The following is a 10,911-nucleotide window of genomic DNA, read 5'->3' on the forward strand; positions in this document are numbered from 1 at the left end:
ATCCATATGCAACAAAATAAAATCAAACCCCTATCTCTCACCTTGAACAAAACTCAACTCAAAGTGGATCAAGGAGCTGGGAATTAAACCAGAGACACTGAGCCTATTAGAAGAAAAAGTAGGCCCAAATCTCCATCATGTTGGATTAGGTCCCAACTTCCTTAATAAGACTCCTACAGCACAAGAATTAAAACAAAGAATCAATAAAATAGGATGGATTCAGACTAAAAAGCTTCTTCTTGGCAAAAGAAGCAATCAGTGAGGTGAATAGAGAACCTGCATTTTGGGAGCAAATTTTTACCACTCACACATCAGATAGAGCACTAATCTCTAGGGTGTATAAAGAACTCAAAAAGCTAAACACTAAAAAACCAAATAGCCCAATCAATAAATGGGCCAAGGAAATAAACAGACACCTCTCAGAAGATGAGATATAATCAATCAACAAATACATGAAAAAATGTTCAACATCTCTAGCAATTAGAGAAATGCAAATCAAAACTACATTAAGATTTCATCTCACTCCAGTCAGAATGGCGGCTATTAAGAATACAAACAACTATAAGTATTGGCAGAGATGTGGGGGGAAAAGGCACACTCATACATTGCTAGTGGGACTGCAAATTGGTGCAGCCAATATGGAAAGCCATTTGGAGATTCTTTGGAAAACTAGGAATGGAACCACCTTTTGACCCAGCTATCACACTCCTCAGTCTATATCCAAAGGAGTCAAAAACAACATACTACAAGGACACAGCCACATCAATGTTTATAGCAGCACAATTCACAATAGCTAAACTGTGCAACCAACCTAGATGTCCTTCAGTAGATGAATGGATAAAGAAAATGTGGCATATATACATAATGGAAAATTACTCAGCAATAAAAGAGAATAAAATCATGGCATTTGCAGGTAAATGGGTGGAGTTGGAGAATATAATGCTAAGTGAAGTTAGACAATCCCCCCCCCCAAAAAAAAACAAATGCTGAATGTTTTCTCTGATATAAGGAGGCTGATTCATAGTGGGGTTTGGAGCAGGAGCATGGGAGGATTAGATGAACTCTAGATAGGGCAAAGGGATGGGAGTAGAAGGGAGGGGACGTGGGGGTAAAAACGATGGTGGAATGAGATGGATATCATTACCCTAAGTACATGTATGAATACACGATTGGTGTGAATATATGTACAACCAGAGATATGAAAAATTGCATTCTATATGTGTAATATGAATTGTAATGCATTCTGCTGTCATATATAACAAACTGGAATAATAAATAATAAATAAAAAAGGGACTGGGGTTGTGGCTCAGTGGTAGAGTGCTCACCTAGCACGTGCAAGGCCCTGGGTTCAGTTCTCATACCACATAAAAATAAATAAAATAAAGGTATTATGTCCAACTACAACTAAAAAATTAAAAAATAATAATAACTCCTGTGTGATCTCCTGCTTTAGGGAAGGTTCCCAGTGCTACCTAGTTGGCTTCCACACTTCAACGACAGAAACATGATTTCCAGATGGCTCCTGTAGCCTTAAGGAGCCCAGCTGCCTTCTGTGACTGGGCCCTGCCCACTCCCTCTCCTGCATGAATGATTTTCCATCTTTCAGAGACCTGTCCTCTGGTCGTCCTTTCCCTTCATACCCACATCATTTTAGGGTACATCAGGCTTCCTGAAGCTGACTCTTCACCACCAGCTTCTCAGTCTCTTCCAGCACCTGTTTCACTTCAGCCAGGAGCACAGGATGGGAAAGTCTCCTCTGCTACTCTCTCTGACCACAACCATATTCGGCTCTAGCACCCTTTCTCCTTTTCACCTGTTGGTGTCACCTCCCTTCTGTTGTGATTTTCTTTAAATTTTTTTTTGTTGTAGACAGACATAATACCTTTATTTTATTTATTTATATTTATGTGGTGCTGAGGATCGAACCCAGGGCCTTGCACGTGCTAGGCGAGTGCTCTACTACTGAGCCACACCCAGCCCTCTGTTGTGATTTCTCTCTCTCTCCCTTCCTCCCTTCCTTCCTTCCTTCCTTCCTTTCTTCCTTTCTTCCTTCTTTCTTTCTTTCCTATCAAGGATTTCACCTAGGGGTGTTTAACCATGGATCCTGCCACATTTATTTTTTAATTTTATAAAAAATATTTTTTAGCTGTTGATGGATTTTTAAAATATTTATTCTTTAGTTGTACACAATACCTTTATTTACTTTATTTTTATGTGGTGCTGAGGATCAAACCCAGGGCCTCGCACGTGCTAGGTGAGTGCTGAGCCACAACCCCAGCCCTGTTGATGGACTTTTATTTTATTCATTTATTTACGTGCAATTCTGAGACTCGAACTCAGTGCCTCATACATATGAGGCAAGCGCTCTACCACTGAGCCATAATCCTAGCCTTGCTATTTTTAAATTTTGAGACAGGGTCCAACTAAGTTGCTGAGGCAGGCTTTGAGCTTGCAGTCATCCTGCCTCAGCCTCCTGAGTCACTGAAACTGCAAGTGTGCACCATCTTGCCTGACTTCTGTTGTGATTTTGAATGTACTGTAGAGACCAACTGCCTGGGCCTAAATCACAGATAATCTACAGATAAGCTTTGCCATGGGGAAGTTATTGGAACTCTCTGATCCTCACTTTGTCATATTAAAACTGGGATAATGAGGCTGGGGATGTGGCTCAGGTAGAGCACTTGCCTATCATGTGAGACCCTGGATATAATAGCACAGCCAAAAAAAAATTAAAAAATAAAAAAAAGGATGGGGAGAAAGATAACAATAACATCTATCTAAAAAAGATTGTAGCCAGGATTAACTGAGTGTGTGTGTGTGTGTGTGTGTATCTCAGAACATATAACATTGTTCAGTGTTATATATTATTACTGTTCAAGTTGGAGGCTGTGGATAATCTTATCTAACCTCTCACCAGGCACCTCAATTCTCTTATTAGCAAAGCCTGTTCGTAGGTTGAACCAGGCATTTTCACTTGCTAAGAGAGGCAACAACAACTACCAAAATCCCACTTCCCTGAAAACTGGTATCTTGGAAATCCCTGGCCTTCAGCCTCCACTGGGCTCCAGGCTCCTTGAAAACCCTGATCAGTCCTTAGCTTGGCCCCTCGACTCAGTCTGCAGCATCCATCTTTTTGTCACATTCTCTCTCCACGCAGTGTGAAATCAAAGGCTCAAAGAGAACAGTGAAATTAAGGGTTCCTCTGTGGCAAATTGATAAACGTGGCTAGTATGATTTGTAACTCCTCCTATTGACTTGTGATGACCCTTTCTGGCCCACACTCCAGTCCTTAAATAGCTCTGCATGTTCCTGTTTCCATTTCCTGAGTCCTCTAGCACTCGTCGCCCTACATCAGCAAAAGGCCAGTGGATACACCCTCTTCTCCGAGTGTTTTCTTGCCTTCCTGTGGCAGCAGTCTTAGCTCTCCTTTGAGGACAGCATTCTCCCTGAAGCACTTCTTAGCAGGTGGAGCTTTCTCTCTCATACTTTGTGCCAACAGTCCAGGGGAAGTGGTAGGTGCCTTTATGCACTTCAATGCTGCTTTCATACCTAACTCTTCCCTAAAATCCCTCAACTTTGTCTTGTTTCCATGGCCTGTATCACCCAGTATGCCTCCTTCCACTCATCTACCAATCCCTGGGCTACTTCCTCTCATTTCTTGAAAGTTTGACTCCTGCCTCATTCCCTCCCGGCCCCATTATAATTCTATCCCAACTTTTAGAGATTTCAATATGCACAGAGATGAATTTCCCCAACATGTTGGCCTCTCAGTTTCATGCTCTCCCTGCCTCTCTTCTCCAGTGACCTCTCATGGTCACACTCTGATCCTGTCACTATTCATAACTGCAACCCTTCTGCATGGGCCTGCTAGGGCTACTGTAACAACATACCACAAGCTGGTGGTCTACACAACAGAAATTTATTGCCTCAACGTCTGGAGACTGGAAGCTTGAGATCCAGGAGTTCTCAGCGTTGGTTCTTTCTGAGGGCAGCAAGGGAGAATCTGTTTAGGCCTCTCACCCATCTTCTGGTGGTTGCTGGCAACGTTGCTGCTCCTGGACTTTTAGATGCATCACCCCAATCTCTGCTTCATCTTCCCATGGTGACCTCTCTGTATGTTATGCCTGATTTTTCCCTTTACATAAGGATGCCAGTCAAATTGGACTAGGGCCCAGTCAAATAACCTCATTTTAACTTGATTATGTTTATAGATTCTACTTCCAGATAAGGTCCCCTTCTCAGATTCTGTGGGTTAGGACTTCATTATCTATTGGAGAAGAGAATACAATTAAACCACAACATCCCCCAAACTCTCGATTTCATGCATCACACACTCTTGGCAAATTGTCAGTCATGACTAATCCAATTCACTGCCTATTCTGTGCCTAGCAAGGCTAGAGAAGAGAACAAACTTTTTTTTTTTTTAATATTTATTTTTTAGCTTTAGGTAGACTCAATATCTTTATTTTATGTGGTGCTGAGGATCGAACCCAGTGCCTCACGCATGCCAGGCAAGCATGCTACTACTTAAGCCATATCCCCAGTCCCCACATTTACATTTGTAAGATTCACTTTAAATTCCTGATGGCCCAAGGGGATCCTTTGTGCTACTTGGTAATCCTAACACTTTTCCAATCCAGTCACTTTTTTTTTTTTTAAGGTATTGGGATTGAACCCTGGGCCTCATAAATGCTAGACAAGTGCTCAAATGCTCTACTCCTGAGCTATACGTCCCCAGGCCTCAGTCACTCTTTTGAGTTAGGTGGCTACTCATATTTTCTCCTTTCTTCTTAGACTTCCAACATCTCCTTTCCCCCATTCTTCCTCTTAGCTGACAGTCTTAATTATTTCCTTGAGACAATGGAGCACAGAAGATACTTCTACAAGAAGACACCATCACCTACACCCACAGTTCCTATATCCATGCATCTTGCTTAAGGCCATTTGTGCATGGGAGTCCAATTCCCTTTTCTTTCTTCTACATCACCCAATAATCTCTATTTGATCATTCACATACATATAAGAATATACTTTCATGGGGTCCACTGGTGTGCACCTGTAATCCAGCTACTTGGGAGGCTGAGAAAGGAGTATTGCTTGAGCCCAGGAGTTTGAGGTGTGCCTGGACAAAGTACTGAGCCCCTGCCTCAAAAACAAAAGACAGGGGCTAGGTGTGGAGTTCAGTGGGATACACACAGCACACAGGAGGCCCTTGTTTCAATCCTCAGTTCCCTTGCAAAGCTTAATTTCTTCTATGTTTAAGAAACCTTGTCAACTGGGCCTGGTGGCACACGCCTATAATCCCAGTGACTGAGATTACAGGTATGTGCCACCATGCCTGACCTTTAATTCCTGATTTTGATAGTCTTGGGGATATACAGGAAAATGCCCTTGTTTGGAGGAAACAAATACTGATGTACTTCAAGTGATGGAGCATCAGGTTGATAACTTCCTCTCAAATGGTTTAAGAGAAAAAAAAATTCTTTGTACTGCCCTTAAGACATTTGTGTATGAGATAGTTTCAAAAATAAGACTTAAAAATATTAAAACCTGCCAGGCCTAGTGTTGCATGCCTATAATCCCAGTGACTGAGACAGGAGAATTGCAAGTTTGAGACCAGCCTCAGCAATATAGTGAGGCCATAAGAACTTAGTGAGACCCTGTCTCAAAATAAAAAGGGCTGGGGATGTGGCTCAGTAGTAAATCCTGGGTTCAATCCCAACAACAACAACAGTAGTAATGTAGTTTCTCTTTAAAAAAAAAATTAACCCCACCAGGCACTGTGATATATATCTGTAATCCCAGTTATTTGGGAGGCTGAGGCAAGAGAATGGCAAGTTTGAGGCCAGCCTTAGCAATATCAAGCCCTGTTTCAAAATAAAATAAAAAGAGCTGAAGATGTAGCTTAGTGGGAGAGTGCTACCCTACCATGGGAAAGACTCTGGGTTCAATTCCCAGCATTGCAGAAGAAAAAAGAAAGAAAAATTAAAGCCTCATTTCTTTCTTTTTCTGATAGTGGGAATTGAGCCCATGGGTTCTTTCCCACTGAGCTACATCCCCGGCACTTTTTATTTTGTATTTTGACTCAGTGTCGATGTTGTCCAGGCTGGCCTGGAACTTGCAATCCTCCTACCTCAGGCTCCTGAGTAGCTAAGATTATAGGCATGTGCCACCATGCCTGATTGAAACTTCACTTTTGAATGTCTTCTCTCCCACTTATTTTTTCTACCTCACAAAAGAGTTGGCTGTACTCCAATTCTTTCCTTTTTTTTTTTCTTGTTGTTTTTGTTGTGGTGGGGGGTACCAGGGTCTCACTGAGTTCCTTAGCACCTCACTTTGTATTTTTTGTACTGAGGATTGAACCCAGGAGTGCTCAACCACTGAGCCATATGCCCAGCCCTATTTTGTATTTTATTTAGAGACAGGGTCTCACTGAGTTGCTTAGTGCCTTGCTAAATTGTTGAGACTGGCAATCCTCCTGCCTCAGCCTCCAGAGCCGCTGGGATTACAGGCAAGTGCCACGGGGCCGGGCTCCCATTTTCTTCTGACAAACAGCTTTCATTTCTACTACTGTTCTTGTTAAGGTCCCCAGTGACCTCCATGCTAAATTTAAAACACAATTTTAATCCCCATTTCATCAGATATGTCAGCAGAATTTGACAGTTGAGTATTTCTTCTTGAAACCTTTGCTTCACGTATATCTAGAACCCCACATTCTCCCGGTACACCTTTTCTGTCCCTTTTGCTGTTTCCTCATTTCTTCTGACCTCTAAGAATAGAGGATCCCAGAGTTCAGGACTCAGATCTTTCCTCTTCTCACTCCTTGTGTGATCTCATCCAGTCCTCTGGTTTTAAATAGCATCCATATGTGATGACTTACTAATTAATATCTTCCCAGTTCAGATTTCTTTTCTAAACTCTGGACTTCTATTACCATCAGTTTATTCCAAACTTTCCTTTGGATGTTGTCCAATAGACTACTCAAATTTAACGTGTCCAACACTTCACTCCTGATCTTTCTCTCCCCTAGACTGTTCTATCCAGTCTTCCCCATATCAGTTAATGGCAATGTCACCCTTCTAGTTGCTCTGAAGGCCTTGGAGTTATCCTTAGCTCTTCTTTCCCTCACATCAATTACATTAGGAAACCTTGTTGTCTCTATGCTTCCACCTGGTTCAGGTCACCACTGCCTCTCATGGGGACCACTGAGGAGGCCTCTTAAGTAGTATGCTTCCATACTGCCCTCTACAGTCTATCTTCATCACTCTGTGTTCCCTATTGTACTGAGTAAAAGCCATAGTCCCTACCTTGTGCTGCAAGACCCTACATGATATCTTACTCCTACCAACTTGGCTAAGAATAAAAAGTTTGATAATGCTCAATGGAGTAGAAGATGTGGGAAGGTAATTCAACTTAAATATTGTTGATGGGAATACAATTTATTGATTTCTATAAAAATAAATTAAGCATACCCTAGGATCCAGGAATTCTATTTATAGGAGTTTATCTTATGCAAATACATAAGTGGTCAAAAGTGCACTTGATTTCACTGCACCAAGTTACAGCAAAACAAATAAATACAGTGTGCCATGCAATGGAATGAAGTACCACGCGTGATAATGGAGATTCATGGAATTTGAAATGATCTCCAAGATATTAAACACTAAAGGGAAGCATCAGATCAGTAACTACAGAATAATGTCCTTGTTAAGTAAACACGAATATGTTGTGTGTTTATGCATTTTCAAAACATCTGAAAGGATTACCAACAAACTCAGGTTGGTTTGGGAAGTGAAGACTAGGGATTGAGAGGAGTATGAGAGAGAGTCTGTTTTGTTTTTGTTCAATTTTTAAAAAAAAAAAATATTTTATTTTTTAGTTATAGGTGGACACAATACCTTTATTTTGTTTATTTATTTTTATGTGGTGCTGAGGATTGATCCCAGGGCCTCATATGCTAGGCGAGCACTCTACCGCTAAGCCACAACCTCAGCCCCTTGATTTTATTTTTTTTAAATTGAACCTAGGAGTGCTCTACCACTTGTGTACATTTCCAGTCCTTTTTATTTTTTATTTTGAGACAGGATCTCCTTAAGGTGCCCAGGCTGGCCTTGAACTTGTGATCCTCTTGTCTCAAGTCTTCTGAGTCCACCATGGCTACTGGGCATAGGAGGACTACAGGCGTGCACCACCATGCCTGGTACAAACATAGACTTTTAAAATTTGTATATCTAATAATTTTTTAAAGTTTTAAGAAAAGTTCTTCCCCAGGACTGGGGCTTAGTGGGAATGTGCTCACCACGCACATGTGAGGCATTGGGTTCGATCCTCAGCACCACATAAAAATAAATAAAATAAAGGAATTCTGTCCATCTACAACTAAAAATTTAAAAAAAAAAGTTCTTCCCCATCCCAAGATCATAGAAATGCTCACCTTCACCTGTATTTACTTCAAGTTCATGTGGCTTTAAAAAAATGATTTACATGCTTGAATGAAGTCAGGATGACAGATCAGGAGTACACATCTTGAATTTGCTGTGGAGTATGATTGTTTCTTTTTTTAAAACCTTTTTTTTAAAATAAAGAAAATAAAACATACTATTTGTAGAAAATCTAGAAAAAGGTGAAAAGAAAATAAAACAATTGGCAACCTTAGTTAACAGTTTTTGAGTCATTTCCTTCAAAAGGCAGAGTGCTCAGTGGAGTGAAACCTCCTGCTTCATTTTGTGCTGATGCCTTGATGCCACTCGTGGGGTGGGCAGGTATCTGGCAGTTTGGGCGTCATTTGGGAAGCCCAACAGAAAAGTTCTGACACATGGTTAAAGCAAACATTCACCTATTGGGATGTGTGTGCGTGTGTGTGTTTTGTGGTACTGGGGATTGAACACAACATTCTACCACTGAGCTATATATCCCCAGCCCTTTTTAGTTTTTAGACAGGGTCTTGCTGAGTTGCTTATGCTGGCCTTGAACCTGTAGTCCTCTTGCTTCAGCTTCCTGAGCCACTGGGATAACAGATATGTGCCCCTATGCCCAGTAGCCAAAACTTTTCTTGAAGTGCAAGGAGAAATTGGTTCCCTAACGCGTCTTCTTTTTTTTTTTTTGGTACTGGGGATTGAACCCAGGATCACTTAACCACTGAGCCACATCCCCAGATCTTTTTATTTTTCTGAGACAGGGTCTTGCCAAGTTGCTGAGGCTGACTTTGAACTTCTGACCTCCTGCCTCAGCCTCCCAAGTGGCTGGGATTACAGGTATGTGCCACCATGCCCAGCCCTAGAGTGTCTTTAAACTCACTTGTAAGTGCTCCTCCACAGAATTATTTCAGATAGAACACTGGGTTTGTGTGGAGGACATACAGTCATGTGGGCTGAGGGATGACTCCACTAGGACCAGCATCCCTCTGTGACATGTGGAAGGGGTAGGGAGCAGTTAGGCAGAACAGCTGGTAAGCAGCTGGTAGGAGACAGCTGGTAGGTGCCTAACAGGCACCAGGTGAGTGTACTTTGCCCTAATGCCTGACAAAGGACATTACCCCAATCAGTTCACAAGGTGACAAGGTGACATCTTGTGTTTGCAAACACTAGAGAACAGAGCCCAGCAGCAGACCTGATCAGACTCTGGCTAAGAATGTGGATGAATCCTTTGCTCTCAGCTTGGAAAAGGTAAAGTCAACAATCAAGCCCACCATACCAACTTCTTCCCAGAAGGGAAATGGGAGAAATAACTTGCAGGCAAACAATTCAATTTTAACTAGGAAATGAGGTAATCCATTAGATTCAATCAGAGAAAAGGGTTTGGAAAAACAAGAAAATAAAAAAAAATAGGAGGATGCAGACTTCTTTAAGCTCACTTGGGAAGAGGCAGAGGTTTGCAGCTTAGTTTTACATGTGTGTGTGTGTGTGTGTGTGTCTGTTTATCTTTGGCCATAATGGGAACAGAACTGAGAGATGCTCTATCACTGAGCTACATCCACAGCTCTTTTTGTTTTTATTTTGAGACAAGGTCTTGCTAAATTGTCCAGGCTGGCCTTGAGCTTGGGATCCTCTTGTCTCAGCCTCTCAAATTGCTGAGATTATAAGTGTACCACCAGCCCAACTTGCAGCTAGATAATACCCACTTAAACTTTAATACACTTAAACCATAAGAATAAAGGAACAGTGGGAGAAGAACCTGGAAGTAGGAGGTAAGGGAATGGGATTCTGACTTGAAGTAAACCAAGACATTGAACCCAGCTCTTTTCTTTTCTTTTTTTTTAAAATATTTTTTAGTTGTAGATGAACACAATATATTTATTTATTTATTTATTTTTATGTGGTGCTGAGGATTGAACCCAGGGCCTTGCTCATGCAAGGCAAGCACTTTACCATTGAGCCACAACTCCAGCCCTGAACCCACCTCTTTTCTAAGGGCTGATTTCTTCAATGATGACATTAAGGAAAACAGGAGTGAGAGATGCCAGATGCAGGAGGTGGTAAGAAAAAAAAAAAAAAAAAACTAAGGAGGACTGGGTGATGGCACCAGTGGTTCCAGCCTAACCTCCTAATCTACTGTAGATGAAGAAAACCAATGTCCAGAGAAGGGGTAGTTTTCCAAATGAAGCCCATTTCAGTGGCAAAGACTTCTGACTTCCAGTCTAGTTCTCTCAAGCCCTCCTGATAGGAAGGGCTTAAAGGGAGGACATTAAAGTCTGGGCAAAAGAGAGCAAAGCTAAACACTCCAAAAGTCACCACCTCTACCAGGCTCTATCACAGCCCATCAATGGTGTCTGAGCTTCAGTGTCTTTACCTGAGAACAAGGACACCACTTCCTTGCCAGGGCTGTGGCTGCGGTGAAAGGCAGGTATTCGCCTTACTGAGTGAGTTATCTTGCTGCTCCCACGAAACACACTGGGGCTGGAGAGATGCTGC

This window comes from Marmota marmota, unplaced genomic scaffold (genome assembly GCF_001458135.2).
Source record: "Marmota marmota marmota unplaced genomic scaffold, marMar, whole genome shotgun sequence".
Taxonomy (NCBI): Eukaryota; Metazoa; Chordata; class Mammalia; order Rodentia; family Sciuridae; genus Marmota; species Marmota marmota.